Source organism: Lactuca sativa, chromosome 5 (assembly GCF_002870075.4).
Source record: "Lactuca sativa cultivar Salinas chromosome 5, Lsat_Salinas_v11, whole genome shotgun sequence".
Classification (NCBI taxonomy): domain Eukaryota; kingdom Viridiplantae; phylum Streptophyta; class Magnoliopsida; order Asterales; family Asteraceae; genus Lactuca; species Lactuca sativa.
Genome location: NC_056627.2, coordinates 51,490,512 through 51,510,444, shown reverse-complemented (window position 1 = coordinate 51,510,444; position 19,933 = coordinate 51,490,512).

The window sequence follows — 19,933 nt, the reverse complement described above, 5'->3', positions numbered from 1 at the left end:
TATATATATATATATATATATATATATATATATATATATATATATATATATATATATATATATTAGTCTTGTAATATTATATTAGTATACGGTTGAATTTTAAACTTGTAAAATTCTAGGGTTTGAAATTTAAATTGTCTAAATTAAACTTGAGGACAAATTTTAAACTTTTCAAAACATAAGGGATCAAATAACAAATAATTTAAATTAACCGTTTAATCTCATAATTATCCATATTTGATTTATTTAAATGTTTCTTGCAAAACAATTCACCAATTTAATTAAAATAATCAATTAATATCATATAAGGAAATTATTATTCAATTAATTGGTAAATATCTTTTGTTAGGTCAAGGATATACTCACATATATGTTTAAAATCGGATTTTATTGACCCATGAAGATTAAGGCAAGTTTCCAAAAGAAAAACAGCAAGAAATCACGAAACTAGCTCCATCTGACGCTCGAACTCGCCGAGAACCACACTGGACTTGCCTAGTTGAGGCCTACTCGCCAAGTACACTGTGGTACTCGTCGAGTTCATCAGGCAGATGGACAAAAAACGATTTTTTCAATCAACAAGCAATCAACCAATGCATCAATTCAATAGAACCAATCAAGGCTCTGATACTACTGATGGGTTTGAGCCATAAGAACATTCCTATGTGCACATACAAACCCTAACGCTTGGATCTAGGTTTCTCTAATTGAACATGCAATGTATCCAAGACTTTTATTGATAGATCTAGTGTAAACATTCAAATCATAACATATGAAATCAGATCTAAAGAAATACCTTGAGTTGCTTGCTTGAATCTTCTTGTCCTTGGAGCTTAGAGTCACAATTGTCACTCCTCTAATGGCTTACAAACACCAACTAGCAAGAGGATGAAAAGAGAGAGAGAGGAGGGTGAGAAAATCGGCTCTAGGGTTTCTTGAGATGCAAGAGTGCCGATTTCCTCCACCCAAAGGGTCTATATATACTATTGGCTACTAGGGTTACACCTTAAACCCTAATTGAATAACTTAGGCCCTAAGCAATCCAATGATCCCTATGGACGATTTCTAGGATCTTCCAAACCCTAAAATCGTCCACCCTCTTATCCATAAGGATTCATAGCCCAAAATACAACTATCACACATTTGACAGTTTATGCCCCTTTATTCAATTAACCTCTTTAAGTCACCAAATTAATTCATAATTAATTTATGACTTATATTAATCAAATAACAATATTATTATTACTTATATTATTCTCATAATATATTAATAATATTTCTTCTCTCATTATAAATCATCCTGTCAAGTTGCTATGGTGAAGGCAACCCAAAAGGACCATGCACAACCGGGTCAAATACTTGCCAAATATAGTTACAGTCTTAGACACTATTCCAACATATATATATATATATATATATATATATATATATATATATATATATATATATATATACATGTGTGTTTGTGTGCTGATTTCTTCTAATTTTCCACACAAATCAATCCCAATATCTCTCAAATGATTTCTTAACCTAAAATCCAATTTTTCCAGGACTCATAAGTATTTTAGCTAGGCTATGGAGTAGTTAAAAGCCCTTCAAATAGAAGCTTTTGGTTTTGGAATACTGTCTGCCCAATTTCCCAGTTTTCACTACCACCTCTGTTAGTTAAGCTACACTTTTTTGTTTTTAGTGTAACTTATATTTTTAGTTATAAGGCGTTATTATGAACCTATAAATAAGTTTTATCAGTAATTTGAAGTCGTTATATTGATCGATCTACTAACGAGGATAATGTCTATGCTGGATTTAGTGAGGTGTTTAGAGTGGGATTTCCAAATAGTATACTTTGTATACAAAGTGAACCCTAGCTCCAATATGGTCCTACGTGGTTGTTCCTTACTTGATAGATCTTGATATAGATATTAGGATTAGTAAAGGAGTCTACAATATCATTAGTTGTCAGGATTATAAGACTAAGACTTAGTAATGTCAACCTAGGTCACGACAGAGGAAAATATAAAGTACCAAGGCGTAGTTCTGCCCAAACTCCGAGGCATCCACTCTTATCAAGTAAGTGCATAGTTACTTTCATATTACACATAGATCTGAAGTATTTATGTAACTAAATGTTATATGTGCCTATTATCTACAATATGTGTTGGATGAACCTTTGTGATAAGAATTTACTCGATTTAATTATATATGTATTTTCGTACTTATTATACAAATATATATATATATATATATATATATATATATATATATATATATATATATATATATATATATACGGTAGAAACGGGTGATGAAAAATAGGAGATGACGGATGATAAGGAGAGGTCTTTAACCATGAAAGTAAAGGAGATTCCTTGATTTTTACTTGAGATGATTGCGATGTAGTCATCTACTAGCGTATGGATGACGACCATAGACTAATCTAAACAATCTAGTGGAACAACGACATTTTCATAACCTGTAGGTGATAAATTACGAGTTCAAGAAATATACGAACCGTGTATTCATGCGATGTACTCTATTGAAATGTGTTATGGAGGAATCGCCGAAGTAGTACTGTCAATGCGATGATATGCGATGACCCATTGGAGAATCCCTTAGCAATGAAAATCTAAAATGCGATGTTATATGATGAATCCTAGGAGAAATCCTTAGCAATGACTATATAAGAAAACACAATGTAGGTGATAATCCTTTTGAGAGGCACTTAGAAATGAATAAAGAAGAAAAACGGTGATGGGTAATCGGGTTAATTGTTTGATAATTAAACACATTAACTATATTATTGTGGGTTGAAAACCCTATGTATTCACCAGGTTTCCTAACCTGATCCACTCAGCTTCTTTGTACCACAGGTAGCGGTACAAAGGTACATGAATGATGATAGATTCAAGGCGATGTAGATTGATAATCTAAGATACTATAAAGCTTGTTTATGCTTATGTTTTGCATCAGTTATGGCATCCCAAACTTTTGAAAATCAATGAAAAACATTTTTGCTGAAATACTCTAACGGGACCAAACTCCCCGTTTATAAATAAACTCCTTTTTAAATAAGTATAAATAAAATGTTTTTAAATAACTGTAAATACGGATGTCACAAATTTCAAGATCGTGGATACCAAATTTGTCCGCAAACAAGTGGAGGAACTTCAAGTAATCGCTCATGATCTTGAAGCTAAAGGTAAGTGAATAAGCTCTACTTTTCTGGTTGGTTCAATCATTGGAAAAATTGCTCATTCTTGGAAGAATTTCAAATTATATATTAAGCACTATTGATGACATGAGTTTTGAGCAACCTGTGTTGAAAATACATGTAGAAGAAGATAGAAGGCTTATTAAAATTCATTGGAACCAAGCGCAAACTTTGTTGGAGAAGCAAGTACTTCCAATACAAAGCATAACAACAAGAAATGGAAGAACGACTCAAAAAACTCTTCAAAAGATGGCAGAAACCATGGCCTAAACAAGAAGAATTTCAAGAAAAATTCGGGTCCTTGCTATGTCTGTGGCAGAACTGGACACAAGTCCAAGGACTGTAGATTCAGGAAGGGTCAATAAGGCAATGATGGAGGAAATAATGGAAACAATCATGGAAATTTTGGTGGAGGAATTTCTACTCAAACCAACAAGGTTTAATCACCAAATCAGTTTGTTGGAGTGATTCAAACCAACATGGTTAGCAATTGTGTGGATTGGTGGATTGATACTGGCGCCACAAGGTACATTTGAAACTCTCAACCCATGTTCTCTACATACCATAAAGTCTATGATTTTGAACCAATGTTTATGGGGAATGCTACTACTGTGGAAAGTGAAGGAAAGGGAAAAGTGAAGCTGAAACTGACTTCTGAAAAAGAACTTGTTCTTAGTGATGTCTTGTATGTTCCTGAAATTACTAAGAATTTGATTTTTGTTCCTTTTATTAGTAACAAGGTATTCAAACTTGTATTTGAGTATTATAAGTTTGTTTTCACCAAGGGTGGGGTGTATGTTGGAAAGGGATACCTTAGTGAGGGTCTCTTGAAAGTCAGTGTTTTACCTTTGTACTATGGTGTTGAAACACCAAACAATGATGATGTAACCAATGTTAATGCTAATGCAATAATGGGATCTACTAGCCCTTCTTCTATGTATATGCATGATCCTTCATTTTATGGCATTCTCGATTAGGACATGTTAATTTTTGTTCTATTCAAAGAATGGAAAAACTTTGCATGTTACCAACATGTTCATTAGACAAAAATATGATATGTGAGGTTTGTGTAGAATCAAAATTCTCTCAACACTCTCATAAATCAGTAGAAAAATCTAATGAGATACTTGGTTTAATCCACTCTGATTTATGTGATTATAGAGCAACACCCACAAAAAGAGAAAATAATTATTACATATCCTTTATAGATGATTGCAAGAACTATTGTTATGTTTATTTGTTGAATACTAAAGATGAAGCATTGAATTATTTAAAGAATTATAAGGTTGAAGTTGAGAATCAACTTGATAAAAAGATCAAAATTTTAAGTTCAGACTGAAGAGGAAAATATGAGTCCAAAGACTTTGCTAAATTTTGTTCTTTACATGGTATTATACATCAAACAAATTCTTCATACACCCCTCAACATAATGGAGACATTGAAAGGAAGAATAGAACACTAAAAAACATGATTAATTCAATGTTAATTACTTCTGGAGCACCACATATCTATGAGAGAAGCATGTCTTTCCGAAAATTTAATACTTATGAGAATTCCTCATAAAAAGAGTGATAAATCACCCTATCATATATGGAAATGGAAATTACCCTCTTATAAAATGATGAAAGTGTTTGGTTTCCCTTGCTAAGGTACAAGTACCTCTTCCCAAAAGTACTAAACTTGGACTATTGGGTTTACTGTATTGCGTCATGTGCTCACTCCTTAGCCCAATTTTGGTTTCCGGTTTGGGCGTATCCAACCGTGCATTATATTACTCTTGGGTTTTAGTATTTAAGGTGCATGCATGCATCCTTTGTAAGGTACGCTTTTGATTATCTTTCTTATCAAGTTTTGTAAACCCTAGCTCGCCTCTATAGTGGAAGTTCTTCATCGAGCTCTGCTGAGGCGTGACTATATTTGAATCATAAGCTTTACATTGATTCCATACTGTGTTCATCATCATATTGTGTTTGAATTGTTTGTTCTTCATATTTATACCTGTGAAAGATCTAAACGATCTGAGTTTTATTCTCATCAATTGGTATCTGAGCAGGAGACTGTGTAATTCATACACATCTCTTCTGTTGAAGAAGTTATTAGGGTTATTCCGCATTGATTGATATTAATTGAGTCGTCATTCCATATTGGCGTATCTCATTAATTGTCGATCTTACTCTAACGATAAATTACAGGTCTGATCTTAAACAGGTTATCGATCAAACTTCATCACAATGTCCATGGATGATTCGCAAACCAATCCAATCAACATCTCCAACAATACCGGATCAACGACAAGGATTCCAATCTTATACACTCAAGATTATGAATTATGGACGCACCACTTCGAAGATTATATGATCGGCTCAGAAGATAATGGGTACTTGATCTGGGAAGCAATCACAGTTTTCCCGTTTGCTCATTCAAGCACCTCAAAGATTGTCAAAACTCAAAAGGAGTACAATCAGCTTATGAATGATGTGAAAGACATTCCTCAAGACGAGAAGGAGAAGTTTCAATACAACATCAAGGCCTTGAGAATGATTAAGTTTGCTTTGCAGTCGGATACGTTTTGATTGGTGAGTTCTTGCGCTACAACTAAAGAGATATGGGACAGGTTGAAAGAATTATATTCCACTGATGAAGATTTGGAACATTCGATTCAAACTCTGCTGCTTTCTGAATTTAGTGATTTCAAACAGAAGCTCGAAGAGAAACTTGTTCAGGCTTTTGATCGGTTTAATAATCTTTTAAGTAAGATGATTAAGCATGGAATCGAAAGGAAGGTTATTGAACAAAAGGTTACATTCATGAACGGTCTTAGACCCGAATGGATAGCAGTCGTGTCCACAGTAAAAGAACACGAACAGTTTAAATCGTATTCTCTAGCAAAATTGGAGGGAATTCTGAAGTCCCGTGAAAGTGCACTTTCTAAGGAAACGAACGTGGTTTCCAGTTTGAGTTCGTTAGCCCTTGTTTCAAAAGGGAAAAGTGTTGGTGAAGAAGAAGAACAATTAGATCTTGCTGACTATGATCTAACCGGTGAAGAGTATGTCTTGATGGTTTCCAACCCTATAAAGTTCATCAAAAGAAAATTCCCAGCCAACAAGAACTGAAACCGAAAAGGAAGTTACAGTTCAGAAAAGGTGAAGGAGGAACCGAAGATAGGTTCGAAGTCAGAAGAATCCAAGAAAGAGACGAAGATAAGTGGTGACTCAGGATTTGATTGCCATTATTGTGGAGGCAAGAATCACTTCGCCAAGGATTGTATGCTGAAGAAAAAAGCTGAACTAGATGAGGATGATGAGGAAGCGAGCCTCCTGAGACGATTGGAGGATTTCAAGAAAAGAAAATTTGCAGCTAACAATAAAACCATGAATGCTTTGATTGTACAGGATACATGTAACAGTGATGAATTCGGTGGAGTGGAAGTGTGGTCCACGAATTCAGAGGACGAAGAGGTAAGAAAACCCACTCATGGTAAGGCGATGCTGGTGAAGGAAGAACCTGCTGCAGGAAGGTGTTTGATGGTGAGAGAATGAGTATCTCAGATGAGAGGATATACTACTGATGGTGGACTGGAAGATGAGAAGGAGCGAGAGGACATGTGTTTTGCTGCAAAGCCAGTCAGTGCATAGATCAACGAATGTGATGAGTTGATCAAGAAGGTACAAAACATTCTTGCTTCTCTGAAAATACCTGTTACTAACTATGAAAAGGAACTAAATAGCTTAAAATCTAAATTTTCTAGTATAAGTAGTAGTCTTACCCAAACCCGTGTCAGAAATTCGAACCTGACTGATCAAATTAGCAGGATATCGTCGAAGAGTGAGGAAAGGAGGATGTGGATTGAGCAAAAGGAGAAAGAGTTAATTAGGTATAAGGATGAATCAATCTATTTGCAACGAGACAATCTTAAGCTTTTAAAACAACGAAATGTTTTTTGTTTACTTGCTAAAAGACTTTATTTTTATATCACTCAACTGCATTTTGATTGTGAAATAGGAAAGAAGATACATCGCATGATATTACCCTTCCTTGAGTTAAAGGAGGATGAAGTCGATGCCGAAGCATACAACTGTGAAAATGTTGTATCTTCTGATGAAGTCTCTCCTGCATACAAAATTGCTCTTGACAAAATAGAGTCCTACATAAAGTCCAAAGACCATAAGGACATGCTCAAAAATCTATTAGATGAAAATGATAGATTGAAGTTAAGAACCAAAACTGTATAGAAATTTGACTCATTGAATGCCAAACTAAGTTCAGAAAATAAAATTGATGTTGAAAATGCATCTAAACTTAATGAGGATGATGATCTGAGTGAAATCTTTGTAGAGGATGTGGTGGACTGTTCTGAATTTGTTAAAAGCAAACCCGAAACTCACAAAAATCTCATTTATGAAAATTTCGTTGAGTTCGCTCGCTTGTCAACAGACAAGACCAAAATTCTCAAGGCAAAGGTTGTCGTGTATCAAAAAGTACAACCACTCCCAATCAGGTCTACACAGTTCAAGGAGTCACTCCTCAATAAACAACAGGACTGATTGCTATGGTAGAAGAAGATAATGTAGCTGGATGTGAAGAAATTTTCTGGTCAGCACCAATAGATAACGCTGACGAAACAAAAGGCCTATCTCAAAAAACCTCATGGAGAGTGAAGGTTAGGTACGTGCCAGAACCACTTAATTAGCCTACAAGATATGATGTGCCAAGCACAAGTGGCACCAAAACATCTTTGGGTGAACCAATGCTAACTACCAGTGAGACATCTTCGTCAAAGAGCGAAATCCATGCTCGAGTTCCAAAGAAAAAGACCAACATTCACAAAAATCCAAAACAGGTGGCAGATCGAAAACACCAACGAAATCTGAGAAACAAGAATAATCTTTCAGATAGAAAACAGTTTTGGAGATCTCAAAACCCCCATTATGTCAGGTTTGAAAGGACGCATAAGTCTGCAGGAGAATCAAGAAGCAACCGAAAGGAGGGTTTCGGTCCTTGGAATGAAAGGAACCGAAAGGATAGTTTCGGTTCATAGCAAGCAAGGAACCGAAAGGATAGTTTCGGTCCACAACAAGTAAGCAACCGAAAGGAGAGCTTCGGTCCTCAGAGCGTCAACAACCGAAAGAACGGTTTCGGTCGTCAACATAATAGCAACCCAAAGAATAGGTTCGGTCCTAAGTTCAATCAAAAGAACAGAAGGGAAGAGTGTTCCCGTTCTCAGCCAAAAAAGAGTGATAATCAACGGTCCAATGTCTCATCTAAACCCTATTCTTCTCATTCTCATTCTAATTCTTATCCTTCAAAAGATTTAAAGGGAAAAGGAAAGCTCTTTCCAGAAGACAACAGATGCCCGAAAGAGATCCAAAAGAAAGCAGACGTCAAAATCTCAAACCCTACATCTAATGAATCAAAGCCAAACAAAATTAAAGTTTTCATAATAAAAAGAAAAGATGAAACAACTTTAAGTAAAAGAACTTATTTGGTTGATATTTCTCTTACTATTCCCTGTCCTGCAAAAGGCACACAAGGACCCAAGAAACTTTGGATTCCTAAGTATGCTTAATATTTTGCAGGTTATACGTGACGAGCAGTTTGATGAAGAATGGTATATTGATAGTGGCTGCTCGCGTCACATGACAGGAAGAAAGGAAGAACTGAGAGAGTTTCGGTCTCTCAAGGATGGTGGAATTGTGAAATATGGCAACAATTCATATGGTACTATCAAAGGCCATGGAATGATTACGAATGGTGATTTCTCAATAAGAAAGGTTGCATATGTTGAAGGACTGCAACACAACCTTATCAGTGTGTCACAACTGGTAGTTGGGACCGGATTGAAGGTATCGTTTGATGATGAAGGATCAGAGATTGTCGAGAAGAAGTGCAATAACATTCTGTTGAAATCGAAGCGAAAGGGGGAAATGTACCCTTTAAACCTCAATCCAATTCGTGGGAAACCGGCAGTTTGCTTACTAACGAAGGCTCACTCAGACAAAAGTTGGTTATGGCATCGAAGACTCTCTCATCTTATTTTAAAGGATATCAACAAGCTAGTTTTAGGAGATCACGTTCAAGGTCTTCCAGTTCTAAAATTCGACAAAGAACATCAATGTGCAGCTTGTGAAATGGGAAAGCAAAGTCGACAAAGTCATCCTTTTATTATCAACACAAAGGTGATAGAACCCCTGGAGCTGTTACATATCGATCTATGTGGTTCCTCTTCTATTGAAAGCATTGGTGGGAACAAGTACATTCCGTTCATTGTCGATGACTTCTCTCGCTTTACATGGGTGTTCTTCTTGAAGCAAAAATCAGATGCTACTCCTAAGATCAAGCTCTTCATAAAGCAAGTAGAAGTTCAACTGAGGAAAGTGGTTCGTAACGTAAGAAGTGACAATAGCTTGGAATTCAAAAACAAGGATTTAGAAGATTTTCCAGCTGACAAGGGAACGACTCATAATTTCTCGGCCCCATATACTCCACAGCAGAATGGAATCGTCGAATGGCGAAACCGATCTCTGTGCGAAGCAGCTCTTACTATGCTAAGCTTTGCTTCATTGCCTCTATATTTCTGGGCTGATGTTGTTGCTGCTGCTGTTATACACAGAACAGATCATATCTAAACAAGAGATTCTCCATCACTCCTTATGAGATCTTGAACAATTGCAAGCCGAATGTGAAATTCTTTCATATGTTCGGTTCAAGATGCTTCATTTTCAACTCAAAAGAGAATCAAAGCAAGTTTGATGCTAAGGCTGATGAAGGAATATTTCTGGGCTACTCCTTGCACTCAAAGGCATATAGAGTTCTGAACAAGCACTCTAAGAAGATTGAAGAAACATACTATGTCACTTTTGACGATAGCTATGTCAAGAAGATGAAGACATCTGAAGGCGAACTGCATGAAATCTTTCCAAAGACCAGTCAAGTTACAGCTCTTATCTCAAATATTTTTGAGCAATATATGCTTCTTTTTGATGAACCTGAAAAGGCTATCGATTCCGAATCTAAGGTGAAAGATAACAAAATCGATAGTCTAAAGCAAGCCATTGACGATGCTGCACGAAAGCTGGCTGATGATCAACCGAAAGCAACCAAAACGTCTGGCTTAAGCGAACCTTCTGGTGACCGTCCTTTTGTACAGGGGGAGGGTCCGTCTCTACAAAAGGATCAAGGTCCTTCATTCCAGGGGGTGAATTCAACATCACAAACATCTAGCTCAACCGAAAGTTCAAACGAAGAGGAACACTCTGATCCAGATGTTGAACTCGTATCATCATTTGAGGGGGTGAATACTCAAGTCAATGATGATGATATTTTATCGGAATTAGAAGAAGAGGTCAATGTAGATTTGGATCCCTCTTGTGATCCAAATTACCCACCTCTCATCAAATGGTCCAAAGACCATCCTCAAAGTCAGATAATTGGGGAATCTTCAGAAAAGGTATTAAATCCATCACAAATCAAAGCGAGATAAGCTGCACTATTATCTCAAGTAGAATTTTGCATGTTCAACTCTTTTGTCTCCAAAGTTGAACCGATGACTGTTAATTCGGCTCTTGACCATTCTGATTGGGTTCAAGCCATGCAAGACGAGTTAAATGAGTTTGAAAGAAACAAAGTATGGCGTCTAATTCCAACTCCAAAGGATGCTTCAGTTGTCGATCTTAAGTGGGTATTCAGAAATAAGATGGATAAGGAAGGGAATGTGATTCATAACAAGGCTCGATTGGTTGTAAAAGGCTATTGCCAAGAGGAAGGTATTGATTATGAAGAGACATTCGCTCCTGTTGCAAGATTAGACTCAATTCGAATCTTTCTTGCCATTTTTGCACACAAAAACTTTGAAGTCTATCATATGGACGTCAAGTGTGACTTTCTCAATGGAGAACTTGAAGAAACAGTGTACGTTGAGCAACCGCCAGGTTTCGTGAATGAAAAGGATCTAGATCACTGTTACAAGCTAGACAAAGCGGTATATGGCCTGAAGCAGGCTCCCAAAGCATGGTATGAAACTCTCACTCGATTCTTAAAAATGTCTAAGTCCAAACAAGGTTTGGTTGACCCAAACTTCTTTCGTAAGAGAGAAGGTAACCACCTTATGATAATCCAAATTTATGTTGATGACATCATCTTCAGCTCCACGAATCCCAGCTTAACAGCTGAATTCCAGAATTTGATGGAAACTAAATTAGAGATGAGCTCAATGGGTCCAATTAACTTTTTCCTTAGCTTAAATATTAGACAGGGACTCGAAGGTATTTTTATCAATTAGGAGGCATATACAAAGACATTTCTTGCTAATTTTGGCATGATGGGAGACTACAGAGTTAAAGTTCCAATGGCATTTGGGAAAAAGCTTACACCTTTTTTGGAGAAGCCAGCCGCTGATGTGACGCTTTATCGTCAAATGATTGGGTCACTAATGTATCTCACAGCCAACAGACTCGACATCATGTTCTCAGTTTCTTATTGTGCTCGATTCCAAGCTAACCCACACGAACCTCACATGCAAGCTGTGAAAAACATCTTTCGCTATCTGAAGTGAACCTCCTATCTCAGTCTATGTTATCCAGCCAACTCAGGTTTCTTTGTCCAAGCGTTCTCAGATGCTGACTTAAGTGGCTATGGATTGGATCGTAAAAGCACCACTAGAGGATGCCAATTTCTCGATGGTAAATTGGTTAGCTGGAAATCAAAGAAACAAACATGTGTTTCTCTCTTCACGGCAGGAGCTAAATACATCGTTGCTACCTCATGCACATCTCAGGTTGTATGGATACAAAGTCAGCTTAGCGATAACGGGCTGAACATAAAGAAAATCCCACTATATTGTGACTCTGAAAGTGCAATTAGGATTTGTCATAACCTAGTGCAACACTCGAAGACAAAACACATAGCTCTGAGGTATCACTTCATCAAAGATCACGTGGAAGATGGCAACGTGGAAATTCACTTCGTAAGGACAACTGATCAACTGGCAGATATATTCACTAAGGCTTTACCTGAAGCATGTTTCAACAAAATTTTGCAAGGCCTAGGAATGATGGAAGCAGAATCTGTACAAAAATTGCCTTCGCTTCAATAAAGGTAAGAAGCGAAATAGAGCAAACTGAAATGAACCGAACGCTCGATCTATTTCGGGTTCGGCTCGACCAAGAACCGAAATGAACCGAACGTTCGGTCTATTTCGGGTTCGATCCTTCTGAACTCATTCGCTTCTCTTTCATATCAAGGCATTTTGATTGTATTCCTTTGTACACTCTTTTAAATACTTCTTTTTATGTTTCTTTTAATTTTTTTATTTGCATAAACTCCAAAAATATTTTTCTTTTTCGTTTAATTAAAAATTTTCACAAAATACAAAAATGTCTTTTTTTTTATTTTTATCTAATGCTTTCTTTTGTATAAGTGTTACTCTCGATGATGAAGCTCCAACAGGTATAACCTCTTTTCTATAAACTTCTTAAGTGTCCCTAGATGGATGCTACTGCATGTTGACTAAAGCCTCTACAGATTTTGAGTGAAGCCTTAATAACATGATACATACAAATCATGTTTTCCTAAACTAGGATGTTACATTCACTCTAATCATGAGTTACCTTACTCTTCTCATATTGAGCTTAGAGTTTTCTGCTTGCTCCTTCTTTTATAGCAGAGGTACATTCGCTTCATATACCACCTATATCATTTTTGTTCATTACACTTCATCTCACCAAAGTAACCCTTGAGACTCTCTGCATCTACCACTGAGGTTTATGGTTACACAAAAATCTGTGTTAATGATCTTAGTTTTGTGTTACTATGTACTAAGTGAAACCCACAATTCAACACCATTAATGAATTGACGGTAAAACCTTACTATGTTAAGATTCTTACATGAAATCCCTTTTTATTTTTTGAGTGATCCTTCTGAAAATTTTTATTACCAAGTTTTTTTTCTTCCCCAAGGATCCAATTAAGTTTTTTTTTGAGAGATTTCTTATTTGTCCACAAGTCAATGAATATCTTCCAAACCTACTTTTTTAACAGACCACATTGGTCTCACAAGTACTTCGTTCAATTTCGGTCTTATATCAAGTATGGAAATCATGAATTGAAGCAGAAGCCAACCTTTATAGCTTTAATTAAAAAGATGTCTTTCAATACTTCTTAACAAGTACTTGATCGTTATTTAATGGGAAGCCACACAAGCACTTTAAAGTCTCTCTTGACTTTGAAGGAGGAGATTTGTGCCTAGAATCAGTTGCTTTATGTCTCCACAAGACATCACAAAAACCCACAAAAAGTTTGTTTTATTTCTTTATCTTTCACACTCTATGCACGAAAATCTGGTTCTATTAATGATGACCTACTGGTTACAGCTTTGTTTCAACATGTATTCCACCGCTCGATAAAGTTAAAAGGAGATGACTGTTCATGTAAAATATGTGGGTGGCGTTTGGGATAAAGTTAAAGCTGAGTCAACAGTTATCCAGTCGTTTTGACGATTTGAAAAAGGCAATTTTTATGGAAAGGTCTGTAAAAAGGAAACGTCCTTTCTCTTTCCTGCATCATCATCAGGTATGCCAATTGTTCACTCTGTCACATCAGGCACGGTTTCTACTTAATCCAAGATTTCACCCGGATATTTCTCTCTCCTACTTGTACGTATAAAAGGATTTGGCACGCTCCTCTTTACTCTTTTATCACTTATAAATTCTCTCAAAGAATAAGGGCGATTTCTCTCACTGTTCATCTTCTTCTTCTCAAGCTTCTTCAATGGCAGACTCATCTTCTGTTCACGATACCTCTACTCACTCCAACCTTCTCACCATCAAACCTCAACAAAACCTCATCATTGATCTTACACCCTTCATCTATGAACCCTATATATGTTGTACGTCGTCGAATGTCTCAAATACTCACCTCTTGTCGACGCTCTTTCAAAGGTCGAAGTTGTTCCCATGACCTGCCTCTCTCATATCTATTCAACAGCTTAGTATGACAAGGTTGTTGAGAGGATTCACTTTGATATTCACAACGAAAAGACCTCCATCTCCAAGACTCGATTCTGTGACCTCATTGGTCTCGCTCAAGAACCCACTTTGGTAAATCCTGATTCGATTGCTACTCGTCAACTGTTCTCCATGTTTTACCAAATGGGGTACATAGAAACCCTAACCACAGTTACCAAATTCAAGTAGTCATGCCTTCCTCCTCAATGGAACGACCTTTTCACTCTTCTTTTTAAAGGTCTGTCAGAACGTAGCGCCGACTCAGACGGAGCAAGCAAGTCATTCATGACTGTGCTTTATGGGCTGTATCATGGGATTACTTTGGACTATGGGACAGTCATCTGGCAACAAGTGGTTCAAAGCATGTATTCTTCTTCATGACATTTAGAGATTTCATGTGGAAGGTACTGGTCCATTATTACAAAGTGGGCAATGGATCGTCTCCACGTTCCAATCATGGCAGATTCTCTTCTTTCCTCTATCGCAACCTTTCACACCACAAAGATCATCGTCACCGATCCTACAAAGTATTCCTTCGTTGGATCGATCCCAGAAACCATGTATGCCTGCGTGTCTAACGCAAGCAATGTTCTTCAAGAATACAAGAAGCATCCTTCTTCTGGCCCAAGAGAACTCACTCCAGCCATGATTCGCTCCATAGAGGAAGCTGACAAGCCAGCCAAGAGGGGAAAGAAACTAGAGACACAGAAGGAGGCGAAAGTTACTAAACCAACCAAGGGTCAAACACCTAAGAAGCAAAAGTTAGACAAGGCTGCTACTTCTCAGCCTAAGCAGAAGAAGCAGAAGAAGCCAACTCGGAGACTTATTCTTCAATCCTCAAGCGATTCGGACTCTGAGTATGTTCCTCCTATTACCAAACCTTCTACTCACTCAGACTCAGAGAGCGAAAGCTCTAACGAGGAGGCTTCGGTTCGTGGTGATACCCCGCCTCGCTTGCCTACCCCAAAGGTACCGGTTCGCTCCCAACCTCCTTCTCCTCTACCCATTTCCTTACCTGTTTCTATCCCTCAAATTTTTCCCATCACTTCATCACAACCCTCAACTACTATTCCCATCCCTGATCCAATCTTTACTGAAGCAACAACAACCACAACTACTAGAGTTCGAACCAACGTATATGATACGGGGGCTCGTACTTCAACACCACCACCTCCAGTCACAACCGAACCTCCATTTACAACCGAACCACCAGTAAATACCAAACCTCCCGTCACTACAAAACCCTTATCTCCTACCCAATCTACTGAAACCAATACCGTTCTTGGCGGTGAAGACTTGGAGTTCGATTCCACTTACTTCAGTGCGTACCATGTCCAAAGTGATGACGACGAAGATACTCCAGTAACCAAGCGCCATCTCAAGGCAGTTACTGAAAAGCTTGATTAGCTGCTTTCCTCTTCCACTAGTGCTTATTCTGACGCTGCTCTCAAAGCCTTGTTCTCTTCGGTGGTTAAAGAACATGATACCTCTCTCTATGCTGCAGCAAAGGGCATTGATGCCTCTACTTCCCAGTGCTAAAAGGCCTCTCTTGCTGTTGAGGCCTCCACGAAGGAATGCAAATAAGCGACCGCAAAAGTCGATAAACTAATTTCTGAGGCTCATCTATTTTTAGATTCTTTGCAGGCTGCTGCCCAAAAGAACTCACAGACGGTGAATGCTTTGGTTGATAACCTTCAGCTTTCTCTTCAAGCTGAAAGGTCTAATCTTGAAGCTGCTCGTCAGGCCATCGAAGCTGCCAATGCCACCCTACACGATAACGTCAATGATCGTCTGACTCAAATGGAAGCAGAGTTGGCTGTTGGAAATCTTATCAAGGATGAGCTAGACAAACGAACCTCTCAGCTGAAAATGAAAAACCTCAAGCTTCGCACTGCAACAAACGAGCTTAATGATTTGAAATCTGAAAGGGAGGTAATTCGAAGCTCTGTCGGTGACGTTCATTCCATTTTACTTCATCTTCTTGATGCCCATGATCCTATTCTGACTATCACCATCAGACGTCATTTAGCTGATAAACTTAGACCTGCATTGGACATCCTTAGTCATATTGAGGGTGTTTCGGTGACTGGTGTCCAGCCAAAACAAGGGGGAGAACAGGTGAAAACTCAACCTCCTCATGAACCTAAGCCGACAACTGAACTGAAGGACAATGAAGTTTCGGTCAGCAAAAGGAAAAAGAAGATTGGCAAAGATGATACAGATGATGAAGGTGATTATGAAGATACTCTAGGTGAAATTTCCTCTAAACCTTATCAAAAAACAAAACTTTCTGAGAAAGAGTTTGCAGAAAAGATCAAGAAGCAAACGGCTGAGCTGGAGAAGAAACAAAAAGAAAAGGAGATCTTGGAGAAAAAGAAGTCTATTTTTCCAGAGAGGACCCTTGATTTGCTTCAATGAAGTGCTATTGATGAACCAAGTACTCTTTGGCTCGAACCTATCATGTCGTTTGGCCTTGAAAACTCCAAGGATGCACAGTTTGACATGCTAATTACTAGAAAGGCATTTATCTTTCATTGCTTCAACTCAACTGCTGCTATCCCCTCTCCGAACCCGAAGGTGGATCGGGATCTGTCGCAATTTTACTTGGAGTTTGCTCAGCCACAATACTTGACCTGGTGCTCACAGAAGATTACTATTGTCAAGGTACTGAAGCCCTATTCAGCCGGGAAGTTTGTCAATGTAAAATTCAAAGTGACTCGAGGATATGAAGGCTCGGTTCATAACTTCTCTCTGGATGATCTGCGAAACCTCAATCCTCATGACTGGATACACCTCAACAACATTTTGCTGTCGAATCCTCAGGAGTATCAGCCAATTATAGATCACATCAAGCGAATGCTTGTTTGCTACATTCACGAAGTAGCAATGATGGATCAATAAATCGCCTCTGCAATTCACAAGCGAACCACAGTCAAAGCGATGGGAAGAGCAGGTGATGTGAATACAATGATCAATGGAAAAATCGACTCAAAATATCACACTGTGATGTTTATCAGGGGCGAAGGTCAAAAATGCCTGTTCGCTCTTGTTGACAAGCATCTCTTCTCTACCGCTTGCTTGGAGCATAATTTAGAGATTATTCAGAGTTGTGATCAGAAATCAGTAGCCAAGAAGAAGTTGTTTACTGACATGCTGAGATGGTACATTCAATTTCGGCAGACACTTCTTTCTATCATCCCTCAGCTGTTCAAGGTTGTGAAGACAGTGAAGTCTTTTCAAAAGAAATAATCTCTTGCCTCATTTGACACAAAGGGGGAGAGTGTTGGGTTTATTGTATTGCGTCATGGGCTCGGTCCTTAGCCCAGTTTTGGTTGCCGGTTTGGGCCTGTCCAATCGTGCATTATTTTAATCTAGGGTTTTTGTATTTAAGGTGCATGCATGCATCCTTTGTAAGGTATGCTTTTGATTATCTTTCTTATCAAGTTTTGTAAACCCTAGCTCGGCTCTATAGTGGAAGTTCTTCATCGAGCTCTGCTGAGGCGTGACTATATTTGAATCATAAGCTTTACGTTGATTCCATATTGTGTTTATCTTCATATTGTGTTTGAGTTGTTTGTTCTTCATCTTTATACTTGTGAAGGATCTAAACGATCTGAGTTTTTTTCTCATCATGGACCAAAAACCATAAATTGCATATATCTGCCCGACCATGAATAGTGCAACCTATAGGTCTCTTATGTATAAATCACATGTTGATGATATCCATAATCACACCATCATGGAACCAACAGAGGCTAAATTCTTTGAAAATGTTTTTCCTTTTAAGGATAAAGGGAAAGAGGTTTATTGCTCTAGGAAAAGACCTCTAGATGATGGATTGAATGAAACAATCCGTGACAAAAGTTTACAGTAAATTGAAGAGAGTTCTTCTAAGGTTCAAGAAGAGAACCTAGAACCTAGAAGAAGTAAACGGGGCAAAATAGTCAAAGATTTTGGACTTGATTACATGGCCTTTGTAGTGAATAATGAATCCCAAACAAATAAGGAAGCGATGGATTCTTCAGAAGCTCCTATTTAGAAAGAGGCAATCAAAAGTGAGATTGATTCCATTGTGTAGAATAATACATGAAAATTGGTAGATTTGCCAACTAGGAAAAAACCAATTGGGCACAAATGGATATTCAAGAAGAAATTTAGACATGATAGTACCATTGAGACGTAAAAAGCTCATTCGGTAGCTAAAGGATATCGTATAGAGGAGGGTCAAGGCTTCTTTCACACATATTCCCATGTTACAAGAATAACATCAATTCATACATTGGTAGCAATTACAACCATTTACAATGTGGAAATACACCAATTGGATGTGAAAACTACTTTTTTGAAGGGTTTGTGATTAAAGGTCAAGAAAACAAAGTCTGTAAGTTGGTTAGATCACTTTATGGACTAAAACAAGCTCTAAAGCAATGACATGAGAAGCTTGACAACACATTACTTTCCAATAGATCTAGAATTAATGAATGTGAAAAATGTGTTTATGTTAAACACTACAAGAATGTTTGTGTCATTATATGCTTGAATGTGGATGATATGCTTATAATGGGTACTGACTTGGATGTGATAAATCAAACTAAGAACATGCTACACTCCTCACTTTCCATGAAGGATTTGGGAGTAGTATATGTGTTGATTAGTGTAAGAGCTTAAAGAAGACCAAATGGATATACTCTTACTTAGTCCCATTATAGAAAAAGTGTACTCAAGAAGTTTCAACATTATGATGACAAGCTGGTAGTCACCCCTTTTGATCCTTCTAGTATTCTTAAGATAAATGAAGGAGATAGGCAAAACATGACAAAAATGCCAAACGCTTAGGAGGCGCTAGTGGCACCAGATTTTGACAGATAAAAACATCATCGCACCTTTTAGCCTTATATATATATATATATATATATATATATATATATATATATATATATATATATATATGTTTAAATGAGAACATTCCTTAAATTGAGAACATTTGAGAACAAATCTAGACCACTTGATATTTTTCATTTAAAATCATAAATAAAAATATAATTGAGAATCACTTCCCCCGATGTCTCTCAGCCTCATTTGAAGTTTGAAATGGTGGCTAAGATCACGGGACCACCGTCGAAGTCACCGGACCACCACCAAAGTCGTCAGATAACCGTCAGAGTCACCAGAATCACTCAATATTTTCCTCTCCACTTAACCCGATCTAGTCGTTCACCCCATCCATTCACCTTTCCCTTACTCTTCCTTCACCACCGCCAACAATTTTTTTTGAGGAGCAACACCACCACCACCGTTGATGAAAAACCCTAAGAATCGATGGAAAGATCATAGGTTGTAACGTCTCAAAAATCGCAATAAATTTAAGCTTTTAAAAACAACCCATTTTCTAAAAAGAAGTGTTTACGTAACCATTATTTACAAAACATTATTAAAAATCAGAGTCTCCCAAGATCCAATCAACATAAACTAAGGATGTGTATGGTCACGCCTTCGCCTTGCCACAATCCTTAGAAGTACCTAAAACAAAACTAAAATCGTAAGCCAATGCTTAGTGAGTTCCCTCACAGTACCACCATATAAACATAACAAACAACATCATGCATACAAAGCCTTCAACATGACTAGACCGCCTCGCTGGGACTTCAGCCTATCTAGATCGCTCTGTGGGCCTTCGGCCTGACTGGTCCGCCTTACAAGCCTTCAGTCTATCCAGACCAC